This window comes from Carcharhinus amblyrhynchos, unplaced genomic scaffold (assembly GCF_965287045.1).
Source record: "Carcharhinus amblyrhynchos unplaced genomic scaffold, sCarAmb.v2.hapA chromosome_105, whole genome shotgun sequence".
NCBI lineage: Eukaryota > Metazoa > Chordata > Chondrichthyes > Carcharhiniformes > Carcharhinidae > Carcharhinus > Carcharhinus amblyrhynchos.
In genome coordinates, this window is record NW_027649845.1 from 137501 (window position 1) to 161772 (window position 24272).

Below are 24272 nucleotides of genomic sequence, written 5' to 3' on the forward strand. Positions count from 1 at the left end.
GGTGAGTTGTGTCTGTTTCTGACCCTGATCCAGATTTAATGTTTAATATCAGAGGCAGTGAGATCTGAATGGGAGTGGGATAGAGAGACAGAGAGAAACACACAGGGAGGGAACTGTCCCAATCTTTCTTACTCTCTGCTTCTCAACGCACTTGTTGTGTTTGGATGGTTCTGAGAGGTTGTGTCACTGAGAGGGGAGATCCTGGGGTTTGGCTGTGCTGTTTAATTGAAATATTTTCTTGTATTTTAATTATTTTCTCTCTCTTTTCCCCATGAATGAATATTACTGAGAGACAGTGTAACTGAGAAGGGGGGAATCCTGGGCTCTCATGCTGTTTAATTTAAACATTTTCTGCTATTTTAATATATTTCTCTCCCTTTTCCCCATGAATTAATATTACTGAGAGACAGTGTAACTGAGAAGGGGGAATCCTGGGCTCTCGTGCTGTTTAATTTAAACATTTTCTGCTATTTTAATATATTTCTCTCCCTTTTCCCCATGAATTAATATTGAGATTTTACTGAGAGACAGTGTAACTGAGAAGGGGGGAATCCTGGGCCCTCGTGCTGTTTAATTTAAACCTGTTCTTGTATTTTAATGAATAATTTTCTCTTCTCCGCAGGGATTTGAATTGTGAAGACTGCAATGGGACTGGGAATCCTTGGACAAGGGGCTTTTCTCCAGAGGAGGATGGATAGACTGAGTCCTGTTCTATCGGCCACACGTGAGTTGTTGTCTCTTTATTATCCCCGATCCAGGTTTAATTTTAATCTCACTTCCTGGGATGAACCAGTTCTGGTTAGATTGTGGGGTGTGGGGTGGGGGCTGGAGTTTAAAACCCTGGGGATAAAATATCCCGGCTTTGTAATTAGTCACTAACACATTAACCCTTTGGTGGTTGGCAAAGATTAAATTAAATATCTGTAAAATGAAACTGTTTAAAAGTTTGCTTTAAATCTAAAATAACAGGGGTGGGAGACAGAGCGCTGTTCCTAATTGTTAAATAAAACTCACATAGGCCTTTACAATTTAGTTCTCAGATCTTCAGACTTTTATTCCATCCTCTCCACCGCTTTTCCCCCATTCTGTCTATTTTCTCCCTGCTTTCTCTCTCTCTCCATTTCCTTCCTCTATCTGCCTCTCTTTTACATTCCCTCTCTCTCCCTCTGTTTTCCCAGAAATTAATATCTAGTTAGACAATCTCTCAGTAAATTTGAGAAGGGGGAATCCTGGGCTCTTGTGCTGTTTAATTTAAAAATGTTCTTTTATTTTAATATATTTCTGTTTCTTCCCCCAAGAATTAATCTGCAGATTTTACTGAGACAGGGAGAAGCCTGGGTTTCTGTGCTATTTAATTTAAACCATTTCTTGTATTCAATTAAATTTCTCTCTCTTTCCCCAAAGAACTTATGTCTAGTTAGACAATCTCTCTGTAAGATCTGAGAAGGGGGAATCCTGGGTCCTTGTGCTGTTTAATTTAAACCTGTTCTTGTATTTTAATGAATGATTTTCTCTTCTCCGCAGGGATTTGAATTGTGAAGACTGCAATGGGACTGGGAATCCTTGGACAAGGGGCTTTTCTCCAGAGGAGGATGGATGGACTGAGTCCTGTTCTATCGGCCACACGTGAGTTGTTGTCTCTTTATTATCCCCGATCCAGGTTTAATTTTAATCTCACTTCCTGGGATGAACCAGTTCTGGTTAGATTGTGGGGTGTGGGGTGTGGGAGGGCTGGAGTTTAAAACCCTGGGGTTAAAATATCCCGGCTTTGTAATTAGTCACAAACACATTAACCCTTTGGTGGGTGGCAGAGAGTGAATTATTGATGAAACTGTGTGTAAGTTTGTTTTCAATCTAAAATAACAGGGGTGGGAGACAGAGCGCTGTTCCTAATTGTTAAATAAAACTCAGAGGTCTTTACAATTCAGTTTCCAAAAGTTCAGATTTCCATTCCATCCTCTCCACAGCTTCTCCCCCCATTCTGTCTATGTCTCTCTACTTACTCTCTCTCTCATTCCCTCCACTTCCCTCTCTTTTTTATTCCCTCTCTCCCAGGAATTAATATTTAGCTGAACAATCTCTCAGTAAGATCTGAGAAGGGGGGAATCCTGGGCTCTTGTGCTATTTAATTTAAACATTTTCTAGTATTTAAATTAATTAGGTTCTCTCTCTCTTCCCAAGGAATTAAGCATTAGAATCATAGAAAAGCTACAGGACAAACAGGCCCTTCGTCCCACAATCATATCTCTACCTACTAGGCTTACCTATAACCCTCAATCCTATTAAATCCCATGTACTCATCCAGAAGTCTCTTAAAAGACCCTTAATATTAAGAAATAATATTTAGTTGGACATCTCTGGACAGTGTTAGTGAAATCTTAGAAGGGGGAATGCTGGGCCCTTGTGGTATTTATCATTTTCTTGTATTTTAATTATTTTCTCTCTCTGTCTGTATAAACATATCCCAAAGTAAAAAAACACACTCCACACAGCTGACTGTGCCTTGTGGGATCTTGCTGTGCACCAGAGGGATTTTGTTTTAAAAGGGGGTTTTCTCAGAGGGAGTTTAAAAACTTTCAGGGGACTGTGAGGAAGTCTCCAGACTTGGGACAACACCCACACACACACAGGGTGGGGGGTTCGAGGGGGTGGGTGTACTGGGGGGGTGGGCAGTGAGATATTCTGATATTCCCAACAAGGGCCAGAGATTCTGAGTGTTGAAACATATGAAACTGTTCAAACAGAGACAGGCAGAAAGCCCTGAGGGTTCACAGCTCCCTGGAAATGCAAAGGGAACTCCCATTGCCCCAAACAGCAGTAAGATGTGAACTGGGAACCCCCTTCCCTCAGCTTGTTACACACTGACCTTTCCACAAACCCCAACATGTTTCCAAACTCTCCCTGTAGTTTCTTCAAACTTTCTATCAAACTGTCTGTCCATCCTGCTCAATACTGACCCCCCCCTCTCAATCTGGCACTGACCTGGGCTCTAAATTCACACAGAGACAGAGATAGGGTTTAAAGGTGAAAGTTTTAAAATGTATTTATTACTGTCACAAGGCTGACATTAACACTGCAATGAAGTTACAGAGAGAGAAACAGAGACATAGATAGAGAGAGAGATAAAGGGACAGAGAGGGTACTTAAAGTTTTAAAGTTTATTAGTGTCACAAGTAAGGCTCACATTAACACTGCAATGAAGTTACTGAGAGAGAGAGATAGACAGACAGACAGAGACACAGATAAAGAGACAGACAGACAGACAGAGAGGGAGAGAGATGTTGGGAAACTTACCAAAGCAGTTTGTGTGTGTGAGTGTCTGCAGCTTCTGTGTCTCTGAGCTTGCCGGGGTGTCAGGGAGAGAATGTCACTGCCTTCACCTCTCTCTCTGTATAAAACAATCACCAAATGACAGGACACTCAATAATGTGACCACACACAATTCAATATCAAATCTCTCTCTCTATCTATCTCTGTCTCTCCCTGTTCTCTCTCTCTCTCCCCTTGTCTCTCTCTCTCACCCTGTCTCTGTTTGTCTCTCTTGTCTGTTTCTCTCTCCTTGTCTCTCTCTCTCACCCTGTCTCTGTTTCTCTCTCTTGTCTGTTTCTCTCTCCTTGTCTCTCTCTCTCACCCTGTCTCTGTTTCTCTCTCTTGTCTGTTTCTCTCTCCTTGTCTCTCTCTCTCACCCTGTCTCTGTTTGTCTCTCTTGTCTGTTTCTCTCTCCTTGTCTCTCTCTCACCCTGTCTCTGTTTCTCTCTCCTTGTCTCTCTCTCTGCCTGTCTCTGTTTCTCTCTCTTGTCTGTTTCTCTCTCCTTGTCTCTCTCTCTCACCCTGTCTCTGTTTCTCTCTCTTGTCTGTTTCTCTCTCCTTGTCTCTCTCTCTCACCCTGTCTCTGTTTCTCTCTCTTGTCTGTTTCTCTCTCCTTGTCTCTCTCTCTCACCCTGTCTCTGTTTCTCTCTCTTGTCTGTTTCTCTTTCCTTGTCTCTCTCTCTCACCCTGTCTCTGTTTCTCTCTCTTGTCTGTTTCTCTCTCCTTGTCTCTCTCTCTCACCCTGTCTCTGTTTCTCTCTCTTGTCTGTTTCTCTCTCCTTGTCTCTCTCTCTCACCCTGTCTCTGTTTCTCTCTCTTGTCTGTTTCTCTCTCTCCTTGTCTCTCTCTCTCGCTCCCTGTCTCTTGTCGTAGAAACAGATGGAGACTGAGACAGGGAGGGAGGGATGGAAACAGCTGTAGGTGTGGGTTAGATGCAGGGGGAGAGACACAGGCTGTTAGAGGGAGGGGGGCCACAGTGAGGGACAGGGGCTTCAGTTTAATTCTGAGGGTCCCGGGGGGTGGGGGTGATTTCACTGTCTCAGCCTCTCTCTCCCTCTGTATAAACACTTTTTAAAAAAAACTGAACACAGCTGACTGCACCTATGGGATCTTGCTGTGCACCACAGGGATTTTGTTTTAAAAAGTATTTGGCTTTGTTTGAAGAGGGATTTCCAGCCTTTCTGCTGATTTGGGATGATGCAGACACACACACACACACACACACAGACACACGGGGTAGTGAGTGGGGACGGGGGCTCACAGCAGGCGACAGGGTCAGGGTTGTGCGGAAGGACAGTGTCCCACCTGATTGAGGTTCAGTTTGCTGCTGCTGTGGGATCTTGCTGTGCACACTCTGGGCCTTCGCCCCGCACTGCGACAGGGGACCCACACGCTTTATTTTGGAAACGAGATCCAGGCTCAGGGACCCGCAGAGTGGGGTTCAGGGGGAAAAACCCTGGAAAGGGGGTGGGGGAAATTCGAGCACTGTAATCTCTGAGGGATCGTAGGCTACGGAGCGAGTGCTGGGGAATGGGAGGGGTATAGATTGGGATTGGATGGGGCCAGCATTGAGCTGGTGGGCCGAAGGGCCTGTTTCTGTGCTGTGTGACTCCAGATTCTTTTCTCTCTGTTTTCCCAGGAATTTCTATTTGGATTGGGGGGGGGGGGAGGGTAGAGAATTTCCCTATCTCTCCAGTGTCCTTCCCAATCCCTGCACCCCCTCCCCTCTCTCTCCCCCCACAGACATTCCCATCGATATTTCATCTCTCAATAAAATGTGAAAGAAAACCCCAGTGTGAATTGTTGTCAGTTTAATTTCTGTCTCAGCCTCTCTCTGTCTCACTCTCTCTCTCTGTATAAACATTTCCCAAAGTAAAAAACACTCCACACAGCTGACTGTGCCTTGTGGGATCTTGCTGTGCACCACAGGGATTTTGTTTTAAAAGGGGGGGGTTTTCTCAGAGGGAGTTTAAAAACTTTCAGGGGACTGTGGGGAAGTCTCCAGACTTGGGACAACACACACACACACACAGGGTGGGGGGTTTGAGGGGGGGGTGGGCAGTGAGATATTCTGATATTCCCAACAAGGGCCAGAGATTCTGAGTGTTGAAACATATGAAACTGTTCAAACAGAGACAGGCAGAAAGCCCTGAGGGTTCACAGCTCCCTGGAAATGCAAAGGGAACTCCCATTGCCCCAAACAGCAGTAAGATGTGAACTGGGAACCCCTTCCCTCAGCTTGTTACACACTGACCTTTCCACAAACCCCCAACATGTTTCCAAACACTCCCTGTAGTTTCTTCAAACTTTCTATCAAACTGTCTGTCCATCCTGCTCAATACTGACCCCCCCCTCTCAATCTGGCACTGACCTGGGCTCTGAATTCACACTGAGTCAGAGATAGGGTTTAAAGTTGAAAGTTTTATAACTTATTTATTACTGTCACAAGGCTGACATTAACACTGCAAAGAAGTTACTGAGAGAGAGAGACATAGATACAGAGACAAAAAGAGAGAGAGAGATAAAGGGACAGAGAGGGTACTTAAAGTTTTAAAGTTTATTAGTGTCACAAGTAAGGCTCACATTAACACTGCAATGAAGTTACTGAGAGAGAGGGAGACAGACAGACAGAGACATAGATAAAGAGACAGAGATTGGGGGAACTTACCAAAGCAGTTTGTGTGTGTGAGTGTCTGCAGCTTCTGTGTCTCTGAGCTTGCCGGGGTGCCAGGGAGAGAATGTCACTGTCTTCACCTCTCTCTCTGTATAAAACAATCACCAAATGACAGGACACTCAATAATGTGACCACACACAATTCATTATCAAATCTCTCTCTCTATCTATCTCTGTCTCTCCCTGTTCTCTCTCTCTCTCCCCTTGTCTCTCTCTCTCACCCTGTCTCTGTTTCTCTCTCTTGTCTGTTTCTCTCCCCTTGTCTCTCTCTCACCCTGTCTCTGTTTCTCTCTCTTGTCTGTTTCTCTCTCTCCTTGTCTCTCTCTCTCGCTCCCTGTCTCTTGTCGTAGAAACAGATGGAGACTGAGACAGGGAGGGAGGGATGGAAACAGCTGTAGGTGTGGGTTAGATGCAGGGGGAGAGACACAGGCTGTTAGAGGGAGGGGGGGCCTCAGTGAGGGACAGGGGATCCAGTTTAATTCTGAGGGTCCTGGGGGTGGGGGTGATTTCACTGTCTCAGCCCCTCTCTGCCTCACTCACTCTCTCTCTCTGTATAAACATTTCCCAAAGTAAAAACAAAACTCCACACACCTGACTGCACCTATGGGATCTTGCTGTGCACCACAAGGGTTTTGTTTTAAAAGGTGTTTGGTTTAGTTTTAAGAGGGATTTCCAGCCTTGGTGGAGATTTGGGATGATGCACACACACACACACACACAGGGTAGTGAGCGGGACGGGGGCTCACAGCAGGCAAGAGGGTGGGGGTTGGGTGGGGGGACTGTGTCCCATCTGATTCAAGTTCACCTTGCTGCTGCTGTGGGATCTTGCTGTGCACACTCTGGGCCTTTGCCCCGCACTGCGACAGGGACCACACTTTTTATTCTGAAACGAGATCAGGCTCAGGGACCCGCAGAGTGGGGTTCACGGTAAAAGCTGGAAAGGGGGTTGGGGAAATTCGAGCCCTTTAATCCCCGAGGGATCGTCGGCTACGGAGCGAGTGCTGGGGAATGGGAGGGGTATAGATTGGGATGGGATGGGCCAGCATTGAGCTGGTGGGCCGAAGGGCCTGTTTCTGTGCTGTCTGACTCCAGATTCTTTTCTCTCTGTTTTCCCAGGAATATCTATTTGGATTGGGGGGGTGGGGTAGAGAATGTCCCTGTCTCTCCAGTGTTTTTCCCAATCCCTGCACCCCCTCCCCTCTCTCTCCCCACACATTCCCATCTATATTTCATCTCTCAATAAAATGGGAAAGAAAACCCCAGTGTGAATTGTTGTCAGTTTAATCTGGGGAGAGAGAGGGAGGGAGGTGTGGATCCCATTCCCCACACCCTCTCCCGCAGTCCCCACCCCACTGCATTCATTTAATCCGCCCCTCACCAGGTTGTGTGTGTGTGTGTGGGATCTTGCTGTGTACACAGGTGGGTCCGGCTCCCTATTCCTCACACTGGGACCCTGAGCGGGACTTTGAACGGGAAAGATTGAGGGGGAGGCGAAGGGTTGGGGAGGGGCAGGAGGCAGAGAGAGGTAGAGAAATGGAGGGAGAGCTAAACAGAGAGGGAGTGGGGAGGGTGTGAGGGTCTCAGGAGGGGCGGGGGAGAGAGTCTGGGGCAGGGGGTGTTTCCTCCACTGTGGGATTGACAGTGGGATCGACAGTGGGATCTTGCTGTGCAGAATGATCTTCATTGCAATTGGAATCATTCATTCACTGACTAAGGGAGGGGGTGTGATTTTGGAATTATAAATATTGTTACTATGTCGGGATGTTTCCCTCTGGGGGACCCTGGGGTTAAAATATCCCGGCTTTGTAATTAATCACAAACAGGTTAACCCTTTGGTGGGTGGCACAGAGTAAATGAAATATCTGTAAAATGAAACTGTCTATTGGTTGTGTGTGTGTGTGTGTTTGAGAGCTTGTTTTAAAATCATTGCTCCAATTGAAAGCCTGTTTTGCTGCTGGGATTCTGGATGCTGCTGTTTTGGACACAGATGTTATAAAGTTGTCTTCTGCAGTTTAAAATCCCAAAGACACAGGCTTTCTAAAGACTCAATGCTGGATGGGTTATTTTGGGTTTCTCAGCATTTCTTTTCAATATTTACATTTGTCAACAAAAACATATTTTAACTATTATAAACAGCTTCATAATATTAGACAGGGAGAGAGAGAGAGACAGGGAGATAGACACAACAGGGAGAGAGAGAAAAATACACAGAGACAGACAGAGGTAGAGAAAGACAGGGAGACGGAGGGAGAGAAAGACAGAGAGACGGAGGGAGAGAAAGACAGAGAGAGAGAGAAAGAGAAAGACAGGGAGACAGAGGGAGAGAAAGACAGAGGGAGAGAAAGACAGAGAGAGAGAGAGAAAGACAGGGAGAGAGAGAGAGAGAAAGACAGGGAGACAGAGGGAGAGAAAGACAGAGAGAGAGAGAAAGACAGGGAGAGAGAGAGAGAGAGAAAGACAGGGAGAGAGAGGGAGAGAAAGACAGAGAGAGAGAGAAAGACAGGGAGAGAGAGAGAGAAAGACAGGGAGAGAGAGAGAAAGACAGGGAGAGAGAGAGAGAAAGACAGGGAGACAGAGGGAGAGAAAGACAGAGAGACAGAGGGAGAGAAAGACAGAGAGAGAGAGAAAGACAGGGAGACAGAGGGAGAGAAAGACAGAGAGAGAGAGAGAAAGACAGGGAGAGAGAGAGAGAGAGAAAGACAGGGGGAGAGAGAGAGAGAGAGAAAGACAGGGAGACGGAGGGAGAGAAAGACAGGGAGAGAGAGAGAAAGACAGGGAGACAGAAAGAAAGACAGGGAGACAGAGGGAGAGAAAGACAGAGAGAGAGAGAGAGAAAGACAGGGAGAGAGAGAGAAAGACAGAGAGAGAGAGAAAGACAGGGAGACAGAAAGAGACAAAAGCAGAGAAAGTGGGTGGAAGTGAGGGAAAACAGGACATGAATTGAGGTTTGTGGGGGGTTGGAATGAGGGGGTGGGAAGAGACACAGGATCTCAGGGTGGGGGGGGGAACGGATGGGGGTGGTATCTCTGCTGTGGAGTCAGTGTCCAGCACCCAGTGTTTAGAGAAAAGCCTCAGTCACACCCTTCTGGGGTTTCCTGATTCACAGAAATAAATGCCTGCTGGGGGGGGGGGGTGATTTTAAAAAGTCTCTCCCAGAGGGAATGGACACAGCTTGTTCCCGGGTTAAAGAGGGCAGTTTAGTTCTATCTGGGGACTGAGGCGGGGGCTGGGGTATCCAGATTCTGTCCATTCCCCCTTCCCCGGGCTCTCGGATGAACCAGTCCTGGTTAGATTGCGGGGTGGGGGGGGCTGGAATTTAAAATCCTGGGGTTAAAATATCCCGGCTTTGTAATTATTCACAAACAGGTTAACCCTTTGGTGCGTGGCACAGAGTAAATGAAATATCTGGAAAATGAAACTGTCTATTGGTTGTGTGTGTGTGTGTGTGTTTGAGAGCTTGTTTTAAAATCATTGCTCCAATTGAAAGCCTGTTTTGCCGCTGGGATTCTGGATGCTGCTGTTTTGGACACAGATGTTATAAAGTTGTCTTCTGCAGTTTAAAATCCCAAAGACACAGGCTTTCTAAAGACTCAATGCTGGATGGGTTATTTTGGGTTTTTTTTTAAAGCATCTTTTCAATATTTACATTTGTAAAACACCACACTTTGATCTTTATGTAAGCAACTTCAGAATATTAGACAGGGAGAGAGTGAGAGAGGCAGGGAGACAGGTATCGATCTGTGGGGGGGGAGTGTGTTAAGAGACAGAGAGGGAGAAACAGAGGAGGGGGCAGTGGAGGAGAGGTGACTGATAGAAGTGGGAATTTCACTGGGGGATCCTGTGTTAATTGACTGGCCTGTCTCTGGAGTAAATCCCCCCCCACCCCACCCCCGGAATGCTTTGATGTGTTTTAATAAATTAAATATCAGGACAGTCACGAGGCGTTTGGAAGTTCATTTCATTTGAAGAGTGTTCGCACTTTGTCAGGGTTTAATAACGAGGATGTGGAAATGAATGTTCCCCCCCCTCAGTGAGATTGTGAATGTCAGCAAGTCCTGGGATCTTGCTGTGCCTTTTATTGTTTACCATCAGCTTTTTTTGTTTTGCCTTTAATCAAATTTCACTTTATTTTTCTCTCTCTCTCTCTCTCTCTCTTCCGACCGAGGAGAATTCTTTCGGAAAGTTTGGCGACGCAGAGAGCAGAGTAGTTTTGCCGTGAGGAATCCTTGGACAAGAGCTATAACCAGAGAGATAAATATTAATAAAAATCCCCGTGTCTTTGTCGCTCATTTTCATACACAGATAGACGGGGTGGGGCTTTGACACTGAGGGTTAGTGGTCTGTGTGTCGGGGGGGGGGAGTGGAGGGGGATTGATTGCGGGGGGGAGGGGAGGGGTACAGTAATTAGAAAGGGGGGGGGGGTGGTTCTGTCAGTGTAGGGGCTGTTCACAGGGAGGGAGTGGGAATTTACCAGGGCAAGGGCAGGAGAGGGATTGGGAGCGGAGAGGGATTGGGAGCGGAGAGGGATGTGGGGAGATGGACGAGGGTTTGAACAGTGGGTGGGGGGGGGGAGCAGGGTGTTATGGTGCTGAGGGGGACTTGGAGGGGGATTGAAGGGGGTTTGGGCATTTGTGTGTGGGGGGGGGGTGTGGGTGTGAAGTACAGAGCTCCAAGGGAATGATTTGGTGGGCAGGAGGTTTAGAGGGATTGTGGGGAGGGATTGAGGGGGATTAAAGGGGGAGAGCGGAGAGGGATGTAGGGGGGAGACTCTGGGATTCTGGTGGGGAATTAGAGGGATTGAGGGGGATTAAAGGGGAGAGCGGAGAGGGATGTAGGGGAGACTCTGGGATTCTGGTGGGGAATTAGAGGGATTGAGGGGGATTAAAGGGGAGAGCGGAGAGGGATGTAGGGGGGAGACTCTGGGATTCTGGTGGGGAATTAGAGGGATTGAGGGGGATTAAAGGGGAGAGCGGAGAGGGATGTAGGGGGGGGGGAGACTCTGGGATTCTGGTGGGGAATTAGAGGGATTGAGGGGGATTAAAGGGGAGAGCGGAGAGGGATGTAGGGGGGGGGGAGACTCTGGGATTCTGGTGGGGAATTAGAGGGATTGAGGGGGATTAAAGGGAGGGTCTTGTGAGGAATTTGGGATTCAGAGATTCAGCAGCAGGGACCGAGGGAGGGAATCGGGGAAAATCGAGAGGGATTTGGGAAGGGGGGGTTTAGAGAGGGATTTTTGGGGCTTTGAGGGATACAGGAGGGATCTGGGAGGGGCAGTGACTCAGAAGTGGGGCAATTAAAAGATGTAGTTTGGGTCTTAAAGGGGGGGGTCTAGGTTTCAGCAGGGGGAGAATTAGAGGGGCTTGTCGGGGAGGGGGGGGGAATTAAAGAGGTTGAGGTTGGGGGGGATGAGGATTGGGCTCAAGAGAGAGGGTCAAGGAATCTATAGGGCTTTGGCAGTAAGGGAGGGAGATTGGGCGGGGGGGGGGGAGATATAGGGGGAAATAGCCGGGGGGGGGGTACAGGATTGAGATGGAGAGAGGGGTTTGAGCTCAGAGGGGAATCTATAGGGGGGGACAGCACTGGGGGCAACATAGCCGGAGTGGGACAAGGAGGGGGAAATGGAGGGGGATTTCTGGGGCTCTGAGGGATATAGAAGGGATCTGGGAGGGGGGAGGGACTCAGAAGCTGTGGGGGGGGGGATTTAAAGATGTAGTTTGGGGATGAGAGAGATTGAAGGGGGTGGGATTGGAGGAGTGGGATTGGGGGGCAGAGGGATGCAGCGAGGGTGGGGGATGTGATCCAGGGAGACATTTGGGGTCGGGGGGGGGGATTGTAGAGAAATCTCGGGTCAGAACCTGGCTGGCGGTGGGGGCCGGGAGGGAGATTGAGGGAGGGGGGTGTTGCTTAGAGTCGGATTAAAGGAGATTAGGCAGAGGGATCGGGAATCAGGCCGGAGAAAGAGGAATGTGGCGGGGGGGGAAATGGAGGGAATGAGGAGATTGATTGAGGGATACCGGGGAGTTTGAGGCTCAGAGGGATTTGGCGGTGGGTAGAAGATGGGCCATTTAAAGGGGGGGGGACATTTAAAGGGGGGGGACATTTAAAGGGGGGGGACATTTAAAGGGGGGGGACATTTAAAGGGGGCATTTTAGGGTGGTTGAGCTCAGAGGAATCTACAGGGAGGGATATAGAAGGGATCTGGGAGGGGGGAGGGACTCAGAAGCTGTGGGGGGGAGGGATTTAAAGATGTAGTTTGGGGCTCAGACAGATTGAAGGGGGTGGGATTGGAGAGGGAGTGGGATTGGGGGGGCAGAGGGATGCAGCGAGGGTGGGGGATGTGATCCAGGGAGACATTCGGGGGGGGGGGGATTGTAGAGAAATCTGGGGTTAGAATCTGGAGAGGGTCTGGATGGGGTGGGGAGTTAGCGGAATGGGGGGGGTGCGAGGAACATTGCGGGGGGGGGAGCTCAGGGATTGGGGCAGGAGTTTGGGAGATTCAGGGGGTTCGGAGTCAGATTGGCGGTGGGTGTCGGGAGAGAGATTGAGGGGGGGGGCGGTGTTGATTAGAGTCGGATTGAAGGAGATGAGGCGGAGGGATCGGGAATCAGGCCGGAGAAAGAGGGATGTGGGGGGAGGGAGCGGAATTTCAGGGAATTAGGAGAGATTGAGGGATCAGAGGGATACCGGGGAGTTTGGGGCTCAGGGGGCAGGCAAATAAAGGGGGGGGGGGGCAGGCAAATAAAGGGGGGGGGCAGGCAAATAAAGGGGGGGGGGCAGGCAAATAAAGGGGGGGGGGGCAGGCAAATAAAGGGGGGGGGCAGGCAAATAAAGGGGGGGGGGGCAGGCAAATAAAGGGGGGGGGCAGGCAAATAAAGGGGGGGGGCAGGCAAATAAAGGGGGGGGGGCAGGCAAATAAAGGGGGGGGGCAGGCAAATAAGGGGGGGGGGCAGGCAAATAAGGGGGGGGGGCAGGCAAATAAGGGGGGGGGCAGGCAAATAAGGGGGGGGGCAGGCAAATAAGGGGGGGGGGCAGGCAAATAAGGGGGGGGGGCAGGCAAATAGGGGGGGGGGCAGGCAAATAGGGGGGGGGGCAGGCAAATAAGGGGGGGGGGCAGGCAAATAAGGGGGGGGCAGGCAAATAAGGGGGGGGGGCAGGCAAATAAGGGGGGGGGCAGGCAAATAAGGGGGGGGGCAGGCAAATAGGGGGGGGGGAGGCAAATAGGGGGGGGGGCAGGCAAATAGGGGGGGGGGCAGGCAAATGGGGGGGGGGGGCAGGCAAATAAGGGGGGGGGGGGCAGGCAAATAAGGGGGGGGGCAGGCAAATAAGGGGGGGGCAGGCAAATGGGGGGGGGCAGGCAAATGGGGGGGGGCAGGCAAATGGGGGGGGCAGGCAAATGGGGGGGGGGAGGCAAATGGGGGGGGGGAGGCAAATGGGGGGGGGGGAGGCAAATGGGGGGGGGGAGGCAAATGGGGGGGGGGAGGCAAATAGGGGGGGGGAGGCAAATAGGGGGGGGAGGCAAATAGGGGGGGGGGAGGGTGGTTTGAGCTCAGAGGAGGGGGGGAGGCCGTAATAAAGGGGGGGAGGCCAATCTCAGAGGAATCCATCGGGAGGACAGCACTTTGGACAAAAAAAGTCAGAAAAAAAAAGTCAGAAAAAAAAAGTCAGAAAAAAAAAGTCAGAAAAAAAAAGTCAGAAAAAAAAAGTCAGAAAAAAAAGTCAGAAAAAAAAAGTCAGAAAAAAAAAGTCAGAAAAAAAAAGTCAGAAAAAAAAAGTCAGAAAAAAAAAGTCAGAAAAAAAAGTCAGAAAAAAAAAGTCAGAAAAAAAAGTCAGAAAAAAAAAGTAGAAAAAAAAAGTCAGAAAAAAAAAGTCAGAAAAAAAAAGTCAGAAAAAAAAGTCAGAAAATAAAGACAGAGAAAATAAAGACAGAGAAAATAAAGACAGAGAAAATAAAGACAGAAAATAAAGACAGAGAAAATAAAGACAGAGAAAATAAAGACAGAGAAAATAAAGACAGAGAAAATAAAGACAGAAGGGAAAATAAAGACAGAAGGGAAAATAAAGACAGAGAAGGGAAAATAAAGACAGAGAAGGGAAAATAAAGACAGAGAAGGGAAAATAAAGACAGAGAAGGGAAAATAAAGACAGAGAAGGGAAAATAAAGACAGAGAAGGGAAAATAAAGACAGAGAAGGGAAAATAAAGACAAACAGGACAGAGAGGGAAAGATTAAGAATGAGCGGGAAAGATTAAGAATGAGCGGGAAAGATTAAGAATGAGAGGGAAAGATTAAGAATGAGAGGGAAAGATTAAGAATGAGAGGGAAAGATTAAGAATGAGAGGGAAAGATTAAGAATGAGAGGGAAAGATTAAGAATGAGAGGGAAAGATTAAGAATGAGAGGGAAAGATTAAGAATGAGAGGGAAAGATTAAGAATGAGCGGGAAAGATTAAGAATGAGCGGGAAAGATTAAGAATGAGCGGGAAAGATTAAGAATGAGTGGGAAAGATTAAGAATGAGCGGGAAAGATTAAGAATGAGCGGGAAAGATTAAGAATGAGCGGGAAAGATTAAGAATGAGAGGGAAAGATTAAGAATGAGAGGGAAAGATTAAGAATGAGAGGGAAAGATTAAGAATGAGAGGGAAAGATTAAGAATGAGAGGGAAAGATTAAGAATGAGCGGGAAAGATTAAGAATGAGAGGGAAAGATTAAGAATGAGAGGGAAAGATTAAGAATGAGAGGGAAAGATTAAGAATGAGAGGGAAAGATTAAGAATGAGAGGGGAAGATTAAGAATGAGAGGGGAAGATTAAGAATGAGCGGGAAAGATTAAGAATGAGAGGGAAATATTAAGAATGAGAGGGAAAGATTAAGAATGAGAGGGAAAGATTAAGAATGAGAGGGGAAGATTAAGAATGAGAGGGGAAGATTAAGAATGAGAGGGGAAGATTAAGAATGAGAGGGAAAGATTAAGAATGAGCGGGAAAGATTAAGAATGAGAGGGAAAGATTAAGAATGAGAGGGAAAGATTAAGAATGAGAGGGAAAGATTAAGAATGAGAGGGAAAGATTAAGAATGAGAGGGAAAGATTAAGAATGGGAGGGAAAGATTAAGAATGGGAGGGAAAGATTAAGAATGAGAGGGAAAGATTAAGAATGGGAGGGAAAGATTAAGAATGGGAGGGAAAGATTAAGAATGGGAGGGAAAGATTAAGAATGGGAGGGAAAGTTTAAGATTGGGAGGGAAAGATTAAGACTGAGAGGAGAAAGATTAAGATTGAGAGGGAAAGATTAAGACTGAGAGGGAAAGATTAAGAATGAGAGGGAAAGATTAAGAATGAGAGGGAAAGATTCAGACTGAGAGGGAAAGATTCAGACTGAGAGGGAAAGATTCAGACTGAGAGGAGAAAGATTAAGATTGAGAGGGAAAGATTAAGACTGAAAAAGACTGAGAGGGAGATTGAGAGGAGGCTGCAAACAGACAGAGAAAAGCAGGGCTGAGGTGGGAAAGAGACGCAGACACAAAGTGAAGAGGTTCATACTCACCAGCGCACATCTTTTCCCTCGGTGATCTCTCCAACTCCTTCCATTCCCTCTCCCATGGTGGGGGAGACAGATCCTGGGCCAGGGGCTTTGTGCTGGGTAAAGGGGAGGGGGGTTAAAATCTCAGAGCTGGAACTCCATGCTGCGCACACACACACACACTGACTCACTCACACACAGACACACAGCTTACCTGATACTTACCCAGCCACGCGGAGACAGAGACAGATCAATGGATCCCCAGCCTTTTTATAACCTCCACACACACTGTCCACACCTCCCCAATCAAAGCCCATCCAACCACATCTCCTACACCTCACCTGGACACACCTCCTGCAGGTATGGCCCAGTCCAACACCAGCCTGTCTCTGAGTGTGTGGGGGGGGGTTGTGTGTGTGGGTTAGTGAGCACCAGGTAAATGGTTTATCCCAAGGCTCTCTCCCTCCTCCCCATCCCAGCTCCACATCACCAGCAGTGGGAGCTGGGAGAAGACGGATTTAAAGTAACTCGCAGCTCTGCACTGCCAGAGAGGCCAGGTCTGAATGTGGACTGTACAACTTGTTCACCCAGGGCTCCATCGGCTACAGGTTTGTCCCCTTTACTGACTCCTGCAAAGTTGCCTTTCCCTTAAGTTGCTTGAACTGTAACAATTTCTTGCAAAGTTATTTGTTGTCTCATTTACTAATTCCACTCCTGAATTACAATGTCATCTGTCTGTTGTTGTCTGTCCGGGTGTCTGAATGTGTGTGTGCCCTGAGCTTAATGACTCACCAGAGATCAGAGCTGCAGAAACCAGCCTTTTCATTGAAACATTACAAGCACTAGCTATGGGGAGGGGGAGGGAAAGAATCAGAGTGAAGTTTCTGTCTGCTAAGTGCTGTAAATGTGTCTTTAACCAGCAGCTCTGCAGAGAGACAGAGATACAGGATTTTAAACTCACTGGGACCCAGAAGGATGTAGGTGGCGTGAGAATTGGAAGAAACCAGGTTGTCAGGATAGGGAAAGGTGGAAGGAAAATTATCAAAGAACTGAAAGTACAAAGGCGTCCCGGAGGCTCCCTGAAACTGAGCTGTCAACCCAGCGGTTTGAATCTTGGCAGCTACTGGATGTACTGGATCCGGCAGTTTCCCGGAGAGGGGGCTGGAGTGACTGGTTACCTACTATCGTTCATCCAGCACTAACTACTACACACCATCCATTCAGGGTCGGTTTACTGCGTCCACAGACACTTCAAGCAACATCTTCTCATTGAACACGACCAGCCTGAAGACTGGAGACACGGCCATCTATTACTGTGCCAGAGACCACAGCGAGAGGATCCAGGGCTGCACCCGGACAAGAACAGCCCGAGAGGGGATATCAGCATCTTCCATCATAACCTGAAGGTCAGGATCTGTTTTCAATGCAATATGTTCGAGGCTGGTCAGAAGCAAACTATAATGGTGTTAAACTAAAGAGTAACACAGAAAGCATTTAACAGTAAAACTTCCCAAACTCACCGATATAACTGGTGAGCTTTTCACTACCTTTATATTCATTATACTCACCGATATAACTGGTGAGCTTTTCACTACCTTTATATTCATTATACTCACCGATATAACTGGTGAGCTTTTCACTACCTTTATATTCATTATACTCACCGATATAACTGGTGAGCTTTTCACTACCTTTATATTCATTATACTCACCGATATAACTGGTGAGCTTTTCACTACCTTTATATTCATTATACTCACCGATATAACTGGTGAGCTTTTCACTACCTTTATATTCATTATACTCACCGATATAACTGGTGAGCTTTTCACTACCTTTATATTCATTGTAGTTTCAGCAATCCGACACACGATATATTACTCTTTTTAATATTTCTGATAGATTGTGTTATATAAACAGTTGCCTACATTTTACATTCGAGCAAAACCAATGGTCCATTTGAAGTGAAGATTGAACAGCAGTACTGAACAGAGTGAGTGCAGTTTTTGTATGGGTGGGTGTCACTGTGATACTATAGCGGTGGGTCACAGTGCTGAGAAAAGGACGTTGCTTAAAGTACATGAGGGTTCAACAAAATAATACTTAGAAACATCATTGTTTCTTTTATGATGTAAAATGCTTCAATTTTATTGTTATTGATTTACACGCTGAATGTGCACAGACAGTGTAAAAGTTTCTAACCCCCTTTATCAATATCATGACCAGTAAACATTGAAATATCTCACTGAGTCACCCTTAACGAACTGGAAACAGGCTTTTGAAATAGCAGTGAAATTAACTGTCTGTATTTTACAGCTAACTGTCCGTCTCAGTATTTGTCATGCTGTGTCTCACTGTGATAGCTGGAGCTACACAGCAGTTAGTGTCAATACAAAAAACCCTCAGCACTGATTGACTGAAACTGGATCAGTGTCACTTTTAAATCCCAACTGTAATCACAGTACAGTATTATTTATGTCCAGCACTGACCACATGGCAAGAATAAACATGGAAACTCTTGATAATTACTCAATTATCGATGTTTGTTTTCAACAACATGTTCACGTGTAACTCTGTGAAATATGAAACATTAGGGTCGTTTATGAATGTCAAATGATATCCAGAAATCCAATGATAATTTAATGAACATTAATTGATTTTGCTTTTCCTTGTGTTTGTGGATATTTAAAATAATGGTGATTTTGTGTCTATTCTGTGCAGGGACGGTTATTGTATGACACAGCCCACGGAATGTGACACTGTGACTACTTCGAATACAGGGGACAAGGGACCATGGTGACGGTGACTACAGGTAAGAACCATCCACTTACTGAGTAACTGGTTTACGTGTGTCTTTGTATTATATTTTTACCTGTACTAATAATCCATGCGGTAACATAAATGTGAGTTTGGTGGATTCTCGGTTGAGAACTGTTCCAATGTTTCCTGTGATTCTGCTGCGAAGGGGTTTTAGAATTCAGCTCTTTCTGGACAGTAGGTGCTGCTGAGGGATTCAATCCCAAATTGTTGGGATTTTGTGTTTATCTGTTGAGGTTACTGTGTGGTTAGGGTTACTTTAACATCCAAATGTCTGTTAAACAATTCAGCATTTCTGCAGTGTTTCATCTCGGTGACATCTAGTGGCTGCGGGTTGAACCATCTGCTGCACCAGTGTTTGAAATTTAAACCAAAAAATTTAAATAATCTAGAATTTCTATATTTATCCAGTGAAAATGTTCCACTCACTCACAATGCTGGTGCTGCTGTGTAATATTTTCTGCTTATTCTAAACATTAATTAGTTTGGTGATGGGCGAATTGGCTGGAATTTATATTGAACATTTCTGTAAATGTTACATTTGATTCTGTTGAAAGTGTTTGTAGAGTTCTGCTGCTTCTGCATGAAGCGGGGTTCAGTCTGTCAGTGATGCGTTTTTTTTTCTGTGGTGAGGAGATTATGTATCTGGGTGACTCTAAACACGTAAAATTTGTGAATTAATGTAGTGTTTCTGCATTGTTTGAACTCAGTGACACTGAGCTGTTACACGCTTTGATTGAATATGAACATTCTGTGGGTTCGCAACTGTTTGATGCATGACTGCAGACAGAAATAAAGCAGGCTTCATTGTGTTTGTATGTTTAAAATCTTTACTGATATCGGCTTACGCCACTCGTTCAGAACATAGTTTGTCACTGCATTTACAATTTGGGGTCCCTGCAATGTTTAATCTCGGTGGCATTTGATGGCATGGATCTTTTACCATCCAAATGTTTAAATATGGTGACATCTAATGGCTGCGGGTTGAACCATGTACTGCACAAGTCTTTGAAATGTAAACCAAAATTTAAAAAAATCTAAAATTTCTATATTTATCCAGTGAAAATGTTCCACTCACTCACAATGCTGGTGCTGCTGTGTAATATTTTCTGCTTATTCGAAACATTAATTAGTTTGGTGAAGGGTGAATTGGCTGGAATTTATATTAAACATTTCTGTAAATGTTATACTTGATTCTGTTGAAAGTGTTTGTAGGGTGTGATAGAGATACAGAGAAAGAGCAGAGAGCCGGGGGAGAGGGCACAGAGCTGGAGGGAAGTGTAGAGAGCCAGGTGGAAATACAGAGAGCCGGATAAAAGGGGAAAAGAGCCACTGTGACAGGCAGAGAGCCAGGGGAAAGGGCAAAGAGCTGGGGGAAATGGGCAGAGAGCGGGTGATGGACGGGCAGAGTGAGGGGGTTCAGAGTAGAGCTAGCACCACAATCAGCTCATCTGTAATCTCAGTGAATGATGGAGGAGACTTCAGGGCCCGAATGGGAAACTCTTGATATTAATGTGTGATCCTTCAATGAGTCAATGTTGGATTTCTTTGAATTTATAATCACATTTCGAGTTTCCTGATCATTCAGTAAGTATTCATTCCGGAGGTGTTTCTGAAGCAAAGTCACTAATCTCCGTTTTGTGCAGTGAGAGGCAGTGAGTTGGAGAGAGGAAGGGGCACCAATCAGTTTGAACCCAGGCAATTTCCAAAACTAGTGTGGAGATGCCGGAGTGAGGTTGGTGTGGGCACAGGAAGGATTCTCACAACACCAGGTTAAAGTCCAACAGGTTTATTTGCAATCACAAGCTGTTGGAGCTCCCTCATCAGGTGAGTGGATAGTCTGAATGAAGGGAGAACTTCTTCATCACAAAGTGTTGTTGTTTGAGAAATAAACAGCGGTTTATCACACACTGCTGTTGTTTGAGAAATAAACAGTTGCTGCAATAATGGAGAAAATTTCTGCTGTTCTCTGTTTATCCAATGAATAACATGTCATTGTGAGACTAACAGAATGTGTTTTTTTGCTTCCTAATTTGATAGAAGTGGAGACAGGGATATGAGTTTCTACAGAGATGACAATTCCCAAATGATAGAAGTAACATCATCTCAAAGGCGGATGAAAGATTTAATCGGGAAATATTAGGGATAAGTTCTGAATTCTAATCAGTGTTGGAGATAGAAACATAGAAAATAGAAGCTGGAGTTGGCCATTTGGCCCTTGGCGCCTACTCCGCCATTCACTTTGGTCAGAGCTCATCACTATCCTGATCACACCTACTACCCATATCCCTTCATCCCTTTAACACCAAGAGCTATATCTCATATAGAAACCTATTGGTAACAATATGTTTGATGACTTAATAAATGCAAGTAAGAGTCTAACTTGTTCAATTGGCTATTCTTTCCCAGCGACACCATCTCCACCCAATCTCTACGGCCTGGTCTCCCCCTGTCAGCAACACAACTCCGACGGCTCCATCACCTTCGGATGTTTGGCGATGGATTACTCTCCAGATGTCTCCAAAGTGACCTGGAAGAAAAATGGGCAAACGGTCCCCAGTGGGTTTGAGACTTACCCGTCAGTGAGAAACACGAAGGGAAGCTACACCCTGAGCAGCCAGTTAACCATCAGCGACTCAGCGGGAGAATGTCCCAGAATTGACTGTGAGGTTCGACACATCAGCACAGTCAAGAGCGTTGAAATAAAAGGTAAGTGTTGTGGAGCTTGGGTAAAACAGAAACACTGGGGTTAACATGTAGGGCCTTGGTTAGAACTCATTTCAATAGATGTGCATAATCCGGCCCTCTGGATTGGTCCAGTTAGTGTCTATTGACTGCAAATGAGTTAGAACATAGAACATAGAACATTCCAGCGCAGTACAGGCCCTTCGGCCCTCAATGTTGCGTCGACCAGTGGAACCAATCTAATGACTCTCTAACCTAAACTATTCCAATGTTATCCATATGCCTATCCACTGACCATTTGAACGCCCTGAAAGTTGGCGAGTCCACAACTGCTGCAGGCAGGGCCTTCCACGCCCTCTCTACCCTCTGTTGACAAAAATTTAATTGATCCACATCTTCTGCAGGAAATGAGTGATCTGTTTTTTTTTTCTGAAGGTTTTGATACTGGGGTCCCTCCAACTGTTATCCTCACCGTGAGTTCCAGTGAAGAAATCTCACACAGGAAATTCGCAATCATCGTCTGTTCAATCATCGATTTCCAGCCAGGGTCAATGGAAGTGAGTTGGCTGAAGAATGGGGAACCCACACATTCAGGAACTGTCACCTCTCCCCCTGTGAAGTGAACGGGAACTTCTCGGCCAGCATTCGGCTGACAGTCTCCGCTGGGGAATGGTTCAGCAAAGCGGTCTATACCTGCCAGGTCACTCACCAAGGAGACACTCAGCGTCTGAACATCAGCGCATCTCAGGGTAAGAGACTCAAACAGAGGACAACATATATCATTCTGATCTTCATCAGAATTAGGGATCTATTAAAGTTGCTACAAAGCAGAGAACAACTTCTAAGTTACTGTCATGTAGTTTGCTGCATTAGGACAATATTTCATTCAGAATTTCATCAGGAAAACAATTTTTTATTATCCCTTCCTGAGATGTGCATTTATTTCCCAAACCTGAGGGCACTTAAGGTTGCTGTGAATTTGGAGTCACATGAATGCCAGGCCAGATAAAGACCGCAGGTTGATTTTGCTCAGGAACATTTGTGAACTAGGAGGGGTTTTACAGCAATAGCTTCATGAGAACCATTTCAACTTTTCATTGTAGATTTTTACAAAATTCAAATTTCATATTTGCAATGATGGGATTCGAATCTGTGTCCCCAGGGTCTTAGCCCGAGGTTATAAGCCCATTGACAGCACCAGATGCCACTGCCTCCCCTTAAAAGAGTGCCCCCTTTCGGTTTGAAGCAATATAGTGAGTGAGGTGGCCTTGATGTCAGCTTGTTCCTGAGACAGCTGGTAAAATTTGGAGAGACAGTAGGTGTGAGACTGTTTCACAGGTCACAGCACAGGGGTAAAATATTGGAAAGTGCATCCACCCGATTTATAAACCAAGGCTCAGTACTTTTTCCCTGAGTTCAGGATGGTGTGTTTGTTTGGGAGTTCTCCAATTCTGATTCATGGAAATGTTACCGCTGCTCCAATATTTAATACAGGGAATAATTCCATAGAGCAAGCTGGTTTCCGTTCGCCATGGGAGGTGAAAGCCGAGAGTTAGAGATTGATATATTGAAGGCGACTTTGTCTCCTTCAGGCTGAAGACTGCTGTCCAGCTTCTGAAGGGGAACTAGGGCTCACTTTGATTTCTCATTCACAGATCCTCCTCTGTGCCTTGTTACCACAGTGAAGATACAGCCACCACCAACAGAACAAGCCTTACTGGAGGCGACCGCGAGCTTATCCAAGCGGATAGAGCCGTGAAGAAGGCTTATAGTGTGTTAGTGTTTATTAACAGGGGGTTTGAGTTTAAGAACCGTGGGGTTATGCTGTAACTATACAGTGATGCCGTCTCAATGCACCCAGAGATCACACCGCCTCCATCTGCTGGTGATGCCATCTCAATGCACCCAGAGATCACACCGCCTCCATCTGCTGGTGATGCCGTCTCAATGCACCCAGAGATCACACCGCCTCCATCTGCTGGTGATGCCATCTCAATGCACCCAGAGATCACACCGCCTCCATCTGCTGGTGATGCCGTCTCAATGCACCCAGAGATCACACCGCCTCCATCTGCTGGTGATGCCGTCTCAATGCACCCAGAGATCACCCTACCTCCATCTGCTGGTGATGCTGTCTCAATGCACCCAGAGATCACACCGCCTCCATCTGCTGGTGATGCCGTCTCAATGCACCCAGAGATCACACCGCCTCCATCTGCTGGTGATGCCGTCTCAATGCACCCAGAGATCACACCGCCTCCATCTGCTGGTGATGCCGTCTCAATGCACCCAGAGATCACACCGCCTCCATCTGCTGGTGATGCCGTCTCAATGCACCCAGAGATCACACTGCCTCCATCTGCTGGTGATGCCGTCTCAATGCACCCAGAGCCCACCCTACCTCCATCTGCTGGTGATGCTGTCTCAATGCACCCAGAGCCCACCCTACCTCCATCTGCTGGTGATGCCGTCTCAATGCACCCAGAGATCACACCGCCTCCATCTGCTGGTGATGCCGTCTCAATGCACCCAGAGATCACACCGCCTCCATCTGCTGGTGATGCCGTCTCAATGCACCCAGAGATCACACTGCCTCCATCTGCTGGTGATGCCGTCTCAATGCACCCAGAGCCCACCCTACCTCCATCTGCTGGTGATGCTGTCTCAATGCACCCAGAGCCCACCCTACCTCCATCTGCTGGTGATGCCGTCTCAATGCACCCAGAGATCACACCGCCTCCATCTGCTGGTGATGCCGTCTCAATGCACCCAGAGATCACACCGCCTCCATCTGCTGGTGATGCCGTCTCAATGCACCCAGAGATCACACCGCCTCCATCTGCTGGTGAGGCCCTCTCAATGCACCCAGAGATCACACCGCCTCCATCTGCTGGTGATGCTGTCTCAATGCACCCAGAGATCACCCTACCTCCATCTGCTGGTGATGCTGTCTCAATGCACCCAGAGATCACACCGCCTCCATCTGCTGGTGATGCCATCTCAGTGCACCCAGAGATCACACTGCCTCCATCTTCTGGTGATGCCGTCTCAATGCACCCAGAGATCACACCGCCTCCATCTGCTGGTGATGCTGTCTCAATGCACCCAGAGATCACACCGCCTCCATCTGCTGGTGATGCCGTCTCAATGCACCCAGAGATCACACCGCACTGTGGGAGGGTCAGTGCTGAGGGAGTCCCGCACTGTGGGAGGGTCAGTGCTGAGGGAGTCCCACACTGTGGGAGGGTCAGTGCTGAGGGAGTCCCGCACT